Here is a 14,814-nt window from a genome sequence, read left to right on the forward strand (position 1 = left end):
TAAAAACTGCTCAATGTGTTTTAGAACAAGAGCCAAATTCTGCCCCTTGATATACACATGCAAATTCCATTGAAGTAGCTGGAACTGTGTATTCATACTTGTGGGAATGATTTGGCTGTTTAAAGGCAATTCTGGGAGCATTGACTGCTAGGGCTGCTCAAGAATTTGCCAGTGAAATGCTTTTTTGTTTTATTTTGTTGTCAAAAACTGTTGATTTGTCAAAACTAAACATTTCTGCACAAATATATATAGCGTGTCTGACAACGATCGTATTTCTGGTCAAGGAGAAAGAGAAAGCTAATATCCACAGCACAGCCAACAAGCACTTACGCCAAACTGAGGGCTAGTGTTCATATTTATGTTTTCCCAGTCCTAATCCTTTCTCTCCCAGTCCATGATGAATCCCTTGACCGGAATAAGTCATCATCAGTCTCCCTCACTGGAGCTATTTCACACAGTTTTATAAATTCAATATTAACTGGGCAAAGAGACTGCCTAATCATCACTTCCCATCTGGTAGCTTTGTGTTCCTGTCAGGAAAAGCAATTACTTGAACCCCTCCTCCTTTCCAGGGGATTGTCCTCTTAACAGACACTGTTGTTCTTGATCAAACAAAGCATTGACTTATCCAATGCCTACCATGAAAGAAGTAGTGGGAAAACTTTTGACTCATCAGAAATGGTCATGAGATAGGAAATTTGTTTTCCTGTAAGCTCCGCCCACCCCATAAAAATACTAGTGAAATAGTACTTGGTTTTGGTTTTACTTTGAAAATGCATATTTTTATCTGTACTAGTAACTTTTGATATATTTCCTTCCCACCTCTAGTATTTCAGACGTGGTATTGATACTTCATTAATACTCAGCTTTCAAGGTACCTGGGGATACAAACTAAGTGACAAACTTTACATGCATATGTGTAAGACCACCAGCAGGAGAAACACCATGCTTCTGCTATACTGTTTGCCAAAGCAGCTGACGACTTAGGTAGGAGGACAAGTTGGGAAGAAGGCAATTTAACACTAATAGTGCCTGTCATGGATGGCTTACCTGGCTGGCTTTTGGAAGGCAGCATGATAGAGTAAAACACAACTTGTCAGAAGTGCAGCCGGTGGCTTGGGATCTAAGTCCATCCCCACCTCAGGGAGTGAATCTAAAACAATGCCAGTCCTGCTTAGTCCTTTCTGCGGGACTTTTCCAGTGTCTGAGCCTCAGGGTGGTGATTTTGTGCCCTGCAGGTGGGAATGCCCTCGGGGAAGTGCAGCAGAGGTTGTTATGAGACATGAATATTGTTGTACATTGCAATACTTCTTTGGCATGAGAAATAGTGGTGCAATCAAACCTGCCTCCCATTTCTCAGTTCTGGCAGCTTAGAAAGGAAGTCTTGGACCCTGTGAGCAGATTTTGCTGGCTGGCAAACATAGGGGACAGGGCTTACAAGATAAACAAGCTTAGTGCTAGCTCTTTGCTCAGGCTGAATTTCATTCCATGCCATTAAAAGTAGCACTGGTGACTTCTGACTACCATTAACCCCTTTAGGAGTCACTCCTTAACTGTTTTTTGACAAATCCTTACTGCTTGTAAATGAAGTTCAAATTAAACATTTTTCCCCTCTCTGTTTTTTCCAAAACTATTCTCTTGCTCTGGAGTGATGGAGCTGCTCTTTTGTACTTTGAAGTTCATTCATTCTTCTTTCATTCTTTCTTTCTCTTTCTAGCTTTCTCCTTCTGCTTGTTCTTTTCTTTCTTTCTTTCTTTCTTTCTTTCTTTCTTTCTTTCTTTCTTTCTTTCTTTCTTTCTTTCTTTCTTTCTTTCTTTCTTTCTTTCTTTCTTTCTTTCTTTCTTTCTTTCTTTCTTTCTTTCTTTCTTTCTTTCTTTCTTTCTTTCTTTCTTTCTTTCTTTCTTTTCTTTTCTTTTCTTTCTTTTCTGTGTGTTTTCAGTATTAGCAGTTTTACTTCTAACCAAAGTCCAGAGCCCATAGGGAAATGCTTTCCCTTCAGCTGGGCCTCTTCCTATCTTATCAAATAATATTAGCTTGCACTCCATTTATACCACATATAGCCTTAGAAACTCTCATAGCTTTTAACCTGTCACATAGATTAAGACCTCATTAAATTCCATACTACCTTCAGCATGATCATGTTACCTAATGCTAAAGATTTTGGGGCAACATAATCAGTACTGATACAGAATGAAAGCAGAGGGATCTTTCATCATATGGCTGTTTGTGGCTTCATTTGCTAGAAAGAGAATTTACTGTATGGTAAATTCAGTTCAGTCTGGTCTGCTTTTCTGCATGTGCCTTGTCTGGACAAAGCATGCTTTGCTTTTCCCCTCATGAACTGATTGTGTGACCTATGCTTCTGAATTTGAGTGAACGTGTCCATGCTCATAGATTAAACATGGATATTTGAGAATCAGTGAAGTCTGTGTGTATTTACATATACAGAAGTGCATACACCTATGCATGTTTATATAGGTACAGGACGAAAGAGCATGAATAGGTACAGGAATAATGTTCACCTACATTTTTTCTGGCACTTCTCACATGCTTGCAGAAAAAGTTGTTCAGAGAGGAATAACTGGAACCAAAAGAGGGAATACACTCTTCAACTGCTTCACTGTTTGCAGCACAACAGCAGCTATAGGTGAGTTGTATCCCAGAGGCTGGAATTTTTTGGTGTGAGCACTGTATACACAGTGTATACACCAGCCCTGCCGTAGGACCTTTACAGTTGAAGCAGGTTAAATGATAAAATGCCGTTACTCCACTTTTATTGGTAAGAAACAGAAATACCAAATGACTTGTTCTCAGGCATGTAGGAGATCAATGATAAACTCCTGTCACAGCTAATGTCTCTGCTACTAGTCCTGTCTCTGAGCTCTGCTGTCCTGGAAACATTTCTAGTCCCCTTTCACAGAAATAAAAAATCCTGAGAAAGAGAGAAAAAAAGATGTCTCGGTCTTACACAGCACACGTCCCTCGAGAATACGAGTATCTCACAACAGTTTTGTGTTTGCCCTAATAACAAGCCCCTTTACGGAGATGTAGCCCTCTGCTGATGTACAGATGGGGAGCGGAGGCAGGAGCTGCCCATGGCAGCTGAGGGAGTGCAGAAGCTGAATGCAAGTTTTCCCCAGATTTGACCTGGAGATCTAGCATTTTCTTCACCCCTTCTTGCCTGGGTGCCTACCTAATTACCCAGAAGTCCTTATCAGGGCATTACAAGACCTCCCTACAGGAAAGCATCAATTTGCAATCACTTTGATGAATTTTTCTACTTATTTTCTTTCACTTTTAAAATTGCACTTGCTCTTGCAAAGTGCCACACAATGAAGTCGTATCATTTTCCTCTCAAAAGTACACCTTGTTGTTCTGTGGAACTTGTTTAGGGAGAAGGAAGGGTGGGAGAGGAATAGGAGCAACGCCAGCTCTCTCCCAGTGCTTGGTGCAATCCCCTTTCTGGTAGAGGCAGGACAGACTGCCCCTCTTGACCTGCCCCATCTCCTCAACATCAGTGGCCTTTGGACCAGGCAGGATGAGGCCCTCCCTCTGCCAAGCCCAGATAGCTACTCGAAAGGCTTCCCCATGTCACGTCTGTTGTAACTCCACCATGCTTTTCCTGTGTCTGCACAACATCTCAGCTCATTAGGAAGACATGAGATAGGAGAAGGCCCGATACGGCGCGTTTCGGATCCCCCGAGCCTGGGAGATCCTCCTTCCTGTACCACGCATGGGACCCTTCACTTTAACCCAGCCGTGCCTTTTGTCTGAAGGGGAGAGACTATTTATGGGGAGTCATACAAAATAAACACAAAGAGTTCACCATAAAATATGACAACCACTTTAAATAATGTTGACTTAATTAAACTTTAAACTTTATTTATATATTTTATGGCCATAGTGTGAGCTCTTCTCGGATGTTTACTTCAGTGAAAAATCCATCATGTGAGGGCCTTGAAAGGAATTAATCCCCTTACCCCTGGCACAGAACTCAGCTCCAACAATTCAGATCTAAATATTTAGTGATGGATGATACATGTTTATAGAACAGAGGGCAGCATGACATTTAAATGGGATCCGGGGTTGCTATAGTGAGCGGACGTTGTTGAAAAGAAACTGGAAGCTGAAGCTATGCCAATTATCGGAAGCCAATAAGTCAGCCCCTTTTTGTCTGATTTTTCCCTTCCGTCTATCCCTTCTGGGTTTTTGAAGGCTTCTTCACAGAGGGTTACAAGCAATTTTCAGAAGGAAAAGTTCTGCTGACTCTTGTACATTTGGTAGTGCATCCCATGGTTAAACTAATAGCCTCGTTGGGTGTCAGCCAAAGGTTACAGGCCTCTCAAAATATTCTTGGAAAAAAAAAGAGTTTATCACTGAACTGAAGTTTCTCATTAGTAACCCTGTGTTGTCTAATCTGTGAAATTACATGATTAACTCTTTTGCAGAGACAGCTTCAGCCAGAGTTTGCAATCCCACAGGAAGTTATTAAAAGTATCACCGAGATAATTTCCCTGCTTTGTACTTGGCCCTTAGGGTAAAGGAAATACATCATTAGATGAGTACTTTATAATAAAGCTATAGATCACTAACAATTATTAAATGGCTGTCAAGAATGATTATTATTTTAAAAGTTGAGCACTGTGCAATTTGAAAAACAAATAAAAAACCTTGAAAGAAATTACTTCCTTTGTTTTTGTATAGAAATTAGAAACATGCCTTCCCCCCATTCTCTTTGAAGTGATTATTGGAATATCATCTTTCTCTGTACACAGCGATCTTACCTTCAACATTTCTTTCTGCAATTCTAAAAACACTCTTACAGAAAGCAGCCGCTTGCTATTGACAGAATATTCCTTGGTGACCCAGAGGACTGTGGAGTCTTTTTGCATGCGCTGAGAATGACACCTTAACACATGAGCCCCTAACCCCTGATGCTTCAAGTCACTGAAGCAGAGGTGGTGGTCTTCACCCGGGAGCAATCCTTGCTTTTGGTGAAAGTTGAACTCAGGGTTATCTGGGACACAGAAAACCCTCCCATGATGTATTTTAGCTGAAGTCACTTGCAGATGTTTTCCATGATTTGTTGCGCTTGGTTTTGGCTTCCTAATGAGTTCCTCCCAGATCAATGGGTGGTTTAATTTGCATTTTTTGGGAGGAGAGGTAACAGTTCAGATCTTTATTAGCTTCCCTAGCTAGTTACCAAGGCTTTCCCCTCCACCCCCTTTTTTTTTTTAACTGTTAGTGAAAAGTGGAGTAGTGAGAAGAGGGAGACACTAGCAATGCCTGCATGATCAGCCAGTCTGTGAGCCTCAGCCGGTGACACAGTTACTCTGCAGGGATGGCAGTGGAGCATCTGGCTGGATTGTCTAAAAGACAAATAGTCATGAGAGGTTTGACAAAGGTGAAACATGGGGAAGCAAGAGTCAACAAGCACTCTATTGGTCCTCAAATCATATCCAGCCAAACAATTTTGCATTATAGGGTTCAGCTATAAGCCAGCAGAAAACGGAGCTGGAATTTTTAAAATATCATCAGAATGTTCCTCTGTGCATTCAGAAAAGGAACACTGCTACCAGACACCTGTACAAAAGCTTATTTGTGTTCCTGTGATAAAGCCAGATCTTTCAAACAAGTTGGTTTTACAAATTAACCACGCAGCTCTAAAGGCCCAGCCCTGAAGTGCACTGTAGGACCATCCTTGCAGCACAGCTTTTGTGATTTCATCTCATTACAGTGCTTCAATATGACTAATGCTGGTTGATATTTAAAACTTCAAACAAAATCATAACAATTAAAATATGACTAATTCGGTACAAGCTAGGAGTTAAGAAACAGTGCTTCAAATCAGGAGAGCTGAACTCTAGTCTCAGCTGCATAAATCTGCTACCAGGTCAAGAGATTTGCTCTTTCTAGGATGCTTTTTTTCTTTCTCTAATAACTTCTTCTTGACCTTAAATAAGCCATGGTCTCCTAGGAGACAAGTCATTGAACTGTATAAACATGATACATTTCTACATTTTCAATAAAAATGCAGTTTCTGAAGAATAAAGCACTTAGAGCTACCTTGTTGCTCACTGCCCTTTTTCATTCTCTATCACTTGCACTGGTTATAACTGGTATCCTTTTTAAGTGTTTAGAATAAAATTCACTCTGATCTGCTCATTCTTATTTTTGAAAAGTGATCTGAGAATGGCCTGGATTAATCCTTAATCCTCTTAATGCTTAACCTAAGATCTACATGTCTAACTCTTTTTGAAAAGCTTAAATAGGGGAGGAAAGTTTGTCTAAATTGGTGTATGCATATGATAATATTCTTATTCTAGTTCTAGTTTCTAAGAATAATATGACTGGAGTCATTCTGAAGTGCAAGATAGGATAACTCAGTCTCTGCAACCTTCCATGATCCACAAGTGACAGAGAAATATTTTTTACTGTATTTTGTAGTTAGTTAATAGCATTTTCCCTAATGTTTGTTAACCAATCAAAAAGTGACGACCTATTCTTTCCTCAAAAACTTCAGACACAAAAGGTTCTGGAATATATTCAGACTCATGGCGCTTAAAAAAGTGCAACCTAAATCTTTTGAAGTTTGTTTATTACTAGTGTAAGGCCTGAGTTTTAACGTGAGGTCAGAAAACTCTTGAAGACCATGGTGAAGAAGGTTACTGTGGGATCTGCAAAAGGTAGCTACAAAAACAAGCCTATAGCCAGATAGGAATAGTTTAAGCTGTGCATGCAGGTACCCGCGTTTCCATGGGAAAACTTTCAGGGGTCCACAAACTGGAAAACATTGAAAATATTTATGTACATGCTACGTGCATACCTTCAGAATGGAAAAGCATTGCAAGACAAAAGGCACAAATGTTAACAGAAAATCTCTCATTCATATCTCTTACTCTGAACTGGGATTTTATAACAGAGAGCTCTGAATCTGCAGGCGATAACCAAGCATGTGCTCCAGAGCTGATCGCGAAAACAGTATCAACACAATTCTGACTTGGGAGATGACTGCAGAATGCAGTGTTTTTGCTGTAGTTTCTCATTCTCAGGAGATGTATTCTGGCTGATATTAATGATAAAACACTGATTTATACAACCAGAGAGATCTGCAACTGCATATAACAATCAATGCAATTGGTGACCAAGAAAATGCCAGTTCTTGCAGAGACAGGTTTGCCATCATCGCACAGAATGGCAAGTACCTCATTTTGCCATTCATACCTGCTGTGCATGGGGTATGTCCAGAAGATATATGAGTCTTCCTTTGGTTTTACTGTGGATTCTGTCTTTACACCTCTCTGAACAGCTGTCATTTGGTTTTCATTTGAAAAACAGCTTGTCACAGATAGGAACTGAGCAATATGCTCCTTTCCGCAGTATTGACTCATTTTCCTTCTTGCGCTACTGATTTTTCTTATTTCTGTCATCCAAGAAAGAGATTACTCTTTACACATAGAAAATATAACTCTAGCTTCTGATCAAAGTTGTATTTTAAATCACCACTGCTCCTTTTTCAGAAGTCTTGTGTAACTGTCCTTTCATTAAATAAAGTATATGGCCCTATTAATTTTAAATTGCTTTTGCTGGTCCCCATTCTGTTTTAAGAGATGTTGTCCCTGGCTACTCTTGTCCTAAATGCAGTTTTATCAACCAGTGAAGAATCATGTTCTGTTTGTGTGCAAGGCATTTGCAAAAAGTACTAATATCTCTCTGTTTCTTCTGCTGGAAAAGGAGGAGGAAAGCTCTCCTCTGACAGGGATGGATGTTTCCAAAAGCATTTCCTTTTCTTTCACCGAGTGGCTCTTCTGCATCGCTGGAGGCAGCAGGAACACAGCATATCCCAGCTTAGGGTGATCCTCCCATATTCTAATCATGCTGCTTCAGGTAAAGGTGAAAATGTCATCACACCAAAGGCTCATTCCTTAAAGTGTCAACATCCTCAGTCCCAGAGATGTAGGAGTGGAGGGGCTTTCTTCTCTGCTAGCGTGTGCTCGGCACTTTTTAGTGCCATAATTTGAGTGAAACATCAGAGATGAAGAGCAGTGGAGGAGGAAGATTCAAAGAAATAACAGCTAGAACAGATGTGCAAAAACCTCCCTTCACCAAGTATTTGTTTTACATGCTACCCATTTTTTAAAGCAAAAGTATCAGTTTATTTCTGCACTTCATTGCCAAATCGGGAAACAGAATCAAGCAAAGCATTATCATTACTTGTATTCATATTTGTAATTGTTCTTACACTTCAGATGTGGGGAAAATCCATTCATAATACTATGTTTTAGTTGGTAGAGCACCAGACTCACGGATGATTAGTGATAGCTGATGAAATGAACTTTCTGTAAAGTTCAGGGGTCTTGCATTATATAAAATTGAATTTCTAAACTCAGTGCCTTTGATGTCTTCCCAGTACAAATATTTTAGTCACAATTAAGTACTTGGGACAAAAGTCTGAGAGAAGGGGGAGAGAGAAAGGGGATGGGGAGATGTGGTTAAAGGCAATCCTCAGCAGGACAACTTAAAAATATAACTATGATTTCTCAATAGCTGCTACTGACTTTCCGGTTTATATGAATTTGCCAAATGTATTTTCTTTGGGTCAGAGCTTACTTGTCTTGCTTGCACAAGTATTCTTATTGACTACCCCGGAGAATAAAGCAACCCAAATTTTGCTTACTCTTTCTGTTTTGCTAATTCCCTTAGGATCAGTTCAAATAAACTAGGGTCCTATGTTACTGGATCAGTTAACAGGCTGTGAAACTATACTAATGTTCATGTTAGCTAAAATTTTTCAGGGGAAATACTTGTGCTATTTTCCTTGGTTCTCTCAGAACAAAAACAAGAAAAGAAGAAACATTTGCCTGTATTTACAGTGGAAGCCCTGCTACCCACAGGCCAGGCTAATCCACACACTGTGATTAGCCCAGCTCTAGACAGATGCTGCCTTTGCAGTTCCTGCCACTTTTGCTGCCATAATTTTGTTTGGAGTTTAACAGATTTTTTTTCTCTTTTGTTTAGTCTTTGGCCAAATTTTTCATTTTCAGTGCGAAAGCCAACAATGGCCTATCTGAAAGCTAACGCTTTATGCTGACAGCCACAAAGGTGCAATGAATTGAGTGTTTGCAAGTCCCAGCACTCATGCAGCCTCACAGTGCACTGAATAGCTATCACTTGCATTTATACCTGAATCTGTATGTGCACCTGCATGTCTATCTGTACTTGTATTATCAAAGCTCTTTTTCTACCTCTCTATGCTCTATTTTGCACATAACACCCATCTCAGATAGTTCAGGCTATACTCCTGAATCTCTTCGGGGTAAAAAAAGAATTTGTAAGGACATAATGTATAGCCTTCATTGCAAAGTAAATTAGGAGCAAGCATGATGGATGAATTACAGTGTAAGACTGCAGAAAGCTGTGAGTCTGGTCAGGAGGGAGCTGGGCTGAGATTCCCGCACACGGGTGTTATTTCTAGTGCTTCTCGCAGCCTCCTTGGGGAGGCTGGGTAAGTGGCTTCCCACATTGTTTTAAATCTTACTTCGCATGGGGACTTGACTATCTCTTACTCTATAAGCCTAAAGTAGTGTCATGAACACCCAAATTCCAGTGCGTGTCTTAAGTGACGCTATGATGTAATTTCTTCCCCTCAGTATCACCACCTTCTTTCCAATGCACTGCACAGTGTTTTCAGCCCCTGCTGACTCTTCACTAAAAACTTGTGATTTTTTTCTAAAACTCAGTTGTTTTCCATGGGTTATAAAAGCTCATTAGCAGGAACTTTTCCTCCTTAGGTAGATATAATGCTGAACTGGTTAAGACATCTATTTATTTCAATTTATTCGTCACTACCTGCAATTGGATCAGACCAAGGACTTTGACCTTTACTTGAACATGCTGCCTTGCCCTTGCCTCCCTTGGCTAGTGAGTAGATCTGCTGCAGACGAGTGCATGTCTAGAAGAAGGCCTCTTTATCTTGGGTGGTAGGAAGTTTTCCCTTGACATCACACGAGTGGCCTCATGGACATTGTCAAAATCCCACAAAACTTGTCCTGCAGAAGAAATTAGTTCAACTCCCAATCTTTCTCCTGGGGAGCTGTTACTGAGCTCAGGGCAAAATAGTTTTCAGTCTATAAACAGAAAGTTTGACCTGCTCATCTTAGCCAGCTTGTGTAAACAGATCAGTTCTTCAGAGAAGTGATGCAGGTTTCAGTAGGAAACAGGGCACCCTCTGCACATCTGGGACAGATCCTGCCTTGATGCCCTGCTCTTCACCAAGCAAGTGACAAAGCCCTTGAGACACCTCCTCCTTCAGGTCACCTGGTGCACAGTGGGAGGGGAGAAAAGAGGACTCCCTGCGGGTGTCTCTGGGTCAGTAGGCACCAGCTGACTAATGGCAGGCAGGGGAACTACCTCAGGGTACTTGGCTTTCAGCACACTCAGAGGGGAAATAGTTACAGAAGATGGAAGAGGGGGAGTACCTGTTGCCAAATGGCTGTGATTCCAGCGGTGGCAAACTTCCAGGGAAACAGAGCCTTGGTTCTGTTTTATCAGGATCCTTTGTAAATTGCTATTAAGAACTATTTTTCAACAATTTCATTTTTATTAGCCGTTTGTGCCCATTACAGTTTTCTAGTTGCTAGTTTGTTATGGCTGTAACATAAATAAAGTTCTAAAAATGTCTCATTTGAGGAATTGCAGAGCTGGGCATGCCATGTAGACACAGATAAAAGCAGATGCAAAGGGCTTTCTTTGTAATAGGTCTATTTTATATTAAATAGAACTGTCATATAAACCTATACTAGCATTTAAAATGCAGTTTCTAGGCTATAAAATAAACACCATTTCTAATATCGCTGTTGGCTTTCACCTATGGGACACAGTTCGTTAAAAGCTCTACAAGGCACTTGTGTGGGGCTGCTTTATGATTTACAACCTAGGAGCCACCCCAGGCAACAAATGTATTTCTCTCCCACCTTAGGAACCAGTTCTTCAAAAATATTAATGATACCTGCAGGATCACCCAGCCAGGCAGGACCGGTGTGATCGGTGGTGCAGTGTTGGGGGGGAGGGGCGCACCTTCTACGGCAGGAGCTCGAGGTACAGATGCCTCCTTCACGAAGACTGTGCAGTTCTTCCTCTTTGAACTTCTGATGTTAATAGATTTCCTCAAATCTTCAGGGGAAGGAAGTCTAGGGAAGAGGAGGAGTAATCTGTGTCCCAATTCTGTGTGGAGTGCCTTGATTGATCCCCAACGGGTGTGAGCTGGCACGCACTGACACCGTGCTGCTTGCCACTACAAAGCAGCAAGGAAATACCTACACTGACACATGCCTGGAAGTTGCTATCCCCTGTGGGGACAGCCCACCTGTTTGCTGGCCTTAAGGGGAGCGTTACTGTTATCAGAGGCGATGCTGTGCATCTCCTGTGAAAGTTCCTGGGATCTCTAACTCTGTCCCTAGCTGCTTATAGCTTTGTCAGACTTTAACAGGCTGTATTGTTGTTTTCCATGCCTCAAGCCGGTCTTTATTTAATGGAGCAAAATAATTCAGCCATTTCTGAGCCAGGCGCTGGGGGAAAAAAAAAGCATTGTTTCATTCTTTCTTTCTTTTTTTTTTTTTTAATGTTGACAACCTCTTCCCCAGATGTCCCCATACTTTCCATAAAGCACTTTAGACTTGGTAGGGAAGGGGTCCTTTGTGCTGATCAGGTGTGCACCATTTTCTGTTTCAACTCAAATCTAACTGGATTATATTGCTTTGAAAAATCAGACTAAGTGTACTGAATACCTTGATTTTAGCAGCTAAAATTTTCTAAGAAATCCATTCTCACTAAGTAGTCTTAACCTCTTCCCAGCAAAATGGTCACATACACCCATGCACCTTGCCCAGTAATACCAGGAACTTGCCCAGCAACGCTGCTCCATGCCTGGTGTGACCTGAGCTGCAGGTGGGATCCAGATCTGCAGGGTGGCACTCAGTGTCTCGGGATCTCACTGTCACAGAAAGACAGGGTGAGGACCTTGGAAAGGTAGCCTGAGACTCAATGGACAGAAAATTGGCTGATGAGGTGGGGGGAGCAGGGCCTGACACAGTGCATGAGGACTATTTAGGCAAAGAAACTGGGAAGCGAAAGGAAGGTCTACAAGATCTGGACTGGGCAGGTGCACAGAATAAACCTGAGAGAAGGATGCAGGCACATACAGGAGAAAGAAGAGTGTCTATCAGGAGGGAAGTGGCATACAGGAGGAGAGGACTTCAGCAGCTGGGGTGGAATCCAAGCAAACTGAGGTTTACTATCCTACTGTCTTAGATAAATATTTCTGAAACCCACTGACAAGGCACTTGTCTCATCCTCTGCTAATAGTGGTCCACAAGGAAAATAAAAAGCAACAAGTTCTGTCTGTTCCTCTGTTAACACAAATAGCTTAAGTATACACAGTGAAAGTAGTCTCCAAAAGCAGACACATGTCAAACTATATTGGTCTCAGTGCGGTATTTCAGCGGTTTTGCAATTTGAAGTAGGAATGCCTCCCTACTTGAACTTTATAAAAAGACTTAGAAAATTGTTACTGTATCAAGCAGTCAGAAAGTAGAAAATGCTAGAAGTAAGGTGGTCCATGAGACTTTAGCTAGGTTCCCCTGTGCTTGCACCTTGTAACAGGTTGTTAAATACATGGTAGTGTTTTAACAAGCTTTCTAGGTGAGCCTGGTGGGTGAGTGCTATGTACACGTGCATATGTGTGTACATGTGCATATGTCTGTGCGTGTGCATCTGTCTGTCTTTATGCAGGTCACTTACCCTGTTACCCAGTAACTTTCCAGTCCCTTGGCTTATTTGAGCTATATTTGCCTGAGGGCCAGTACCCCTGAGATGTTAGCTTCACACACATTTTGTGGTAGCATGTGACTTCTGCCCTAGCCTCTAGCATAGGACTGCCTGAGGAGACACTGCAGGTCTAGCTACAGGTGGGCTGAGCAATTTTAGTCTGAGGGAACTCTGCTGTGACAGTAAAAAAAAAAGTGAGAAAAATTAGGACTCAGGTATTTCACACTAGGCCCTGAAGATGAGTGGAAACTCATGAGTTTCATCCCCTGGGGCCTCAGTTCCCTATCTGTCCATTAGGCCCTGTCACTGAACAGGAGTGTTGCAAGAATAATTTAATATTTGTGGGACAATAAACAATCAAGACAATAAGGATTTAAGTTAATTCACAAAGGAAGCCACAAGGGGAAATTAATAATTTTCTTTCCGTAAGAGTATTCAGTGTATTCAGATGTGGAGATAAATAGTTAAAACGCCCATTCACTTAATGTTAGACACTTCACAGCAACCCATACGTTAGGATCCAAGTTGTTTTCAGCTCCCTTTAAAGTAGGTGATGATCTCAAGTGGCCAGAGTCACCCTCTGGAGATATGTTTCTCCTCCAACTACAGAAGGAGCCTATGGTAACCAGGCACATCTCTGGAGTGCCTGAAGTGGATGGAATGAGCTCAGGATGCAGTGGCCGCTCTCCAGGCTCTTCTTTTAACATCTCGCAGTGGTATGGGAAAAGCCTGGACAGCGGTATTCGCTACCAAGCGAGAGGGATGCCAAAAGGGTTTCCAGCAGTGGTATTCATCCTGCCACAACTTTTAACCTTTTTTCTTGGAAAGGATCTTCTAATGCCATTTCTTTACAAGTGATATTTATATTACAGAAGTTCCTGAAAGCCTCCAGCTTGGTCACACCAGGCATTGAACAAACAGAGTTGTGAATTATTTTCCATTCAAGACAGCTGCATAGAAGTCTGAATCTGTATTTGGATTAAGTATCTTAATCAAAAATGGCATAGAATTCACTATATCAAGCACTGTGAAGGCTCAGAAAAGTTAGCTGTCAGGATCTTTCCAAAATCAGGCCACTTTTATTAACAATTATATATGCCAGGAAAAGAAGCACGTGTCACGGTTTTGGCATATCCTTAAGTCACATTGAAGGCAATGCATGATTAAGAGCCGTGCTTGAGGTCTAACGCAGGACTGCCTGGCAACCAGGACAAATCGTGCAGAAGCCAGGAGCGCTCATGAAACCGAGGAAAGCTGTAATGACTTCCTTATGACCCATCTCCAAACTGCACTGAGTGGAGCTCTGGCACAGGAGAGAGTCTGGCCTATGGCGTGTAAATAAATAACAAATGAGCAAGTCAAAGCAAAGGCAGAGATGAATGAAGTGGTTCACACAGCACGGCTATAGTTTTACGCTGTTTCCTGGCTATGGAAGGCAAGCCATCATACTTTGGTTCAGGTTCTCAACATAATTTTTAGTGCCATAAAGGGTGACTTTTTTTTTTTTTTATAACTGACAGCCCATATTCTGGAGCTGTTTTCTGAAGATGAATAGAGCCAAAAGGGATAGTACTTTTCAACAAAATCATTAATAATTGACTATCTCTACATGGATAAGTGTAGTTTTGGACTGAAAGCAAAGTATAATTAATTTTAAATCTACAGGTTAATCTTTAAATTAATTAATAAACTTCAAAACCAGCCTGCACATTGGATTTTTCTAAAACCTATATGAAAGTCCATTTTCTATCTAAAGAGATCAGGAATACAATTGCCAGCAGGATGAAAGCAACATTTATAAAATGGTAGGTTTTAAAGCAATTACAAATCAAAGTTGGCAAATTGTTCTCATGGGTTGCATGAATTGCTTATCATATTCAAAAATTAAGTTCTTGGACTAATGGAATTGGGGTGTTTAACTCTCACTTGCCAGCAATGGACAAACTAGGTCCAGACACCTGCTGTAATCTCACCAGCATGTCCAGAGAG

General features: G+C 41.2%; 1 long non-coding RNA gene across 2 annotated transcripts in view; it reads right to left on the reverse strand.

The window, feature by feature from the left end:
* LOC142055768 (uncharacterized) overlaps positions 1 to 14,814 on the reverse strand; it is an 83,493-nt gene that overhangs the window by 23,721 nt on the left and 44,958 nt on the right. Inside the window, exon 5 of one of the 2 annotated variants that reach the window (XR_012660036.1) lies at positions 3,861 to 5,369. The exons of the other annotated variant lie outside the window; for it this stretch is intronic. This is a non-coding gene — a long non-coding RNA (uncharacterized LOC142055768). Of the gene's footprint in view, positions 1 to 3,860; positions 5,370 to 14,814 lie in introns of those variants that run through there. 2 annotated transcript variants of the gene reach the window in all.

Source organism: Phalacrocorax aristotelis, chromosome 3 (genome assembly GCF_949628215.1).
Source record: "Phalacrocorax aristotelis chromosome 3, bGulAri2.1, whole genome shotgun sequence".
NCBI classification, from domain to species: domain Eukaryota; kingdom Metazoa; phylum Chordata; class Aves; order Suliformes; family Phalacrocoracidae; genus Phalacrocorax; species Phalacrocorax aristotelis.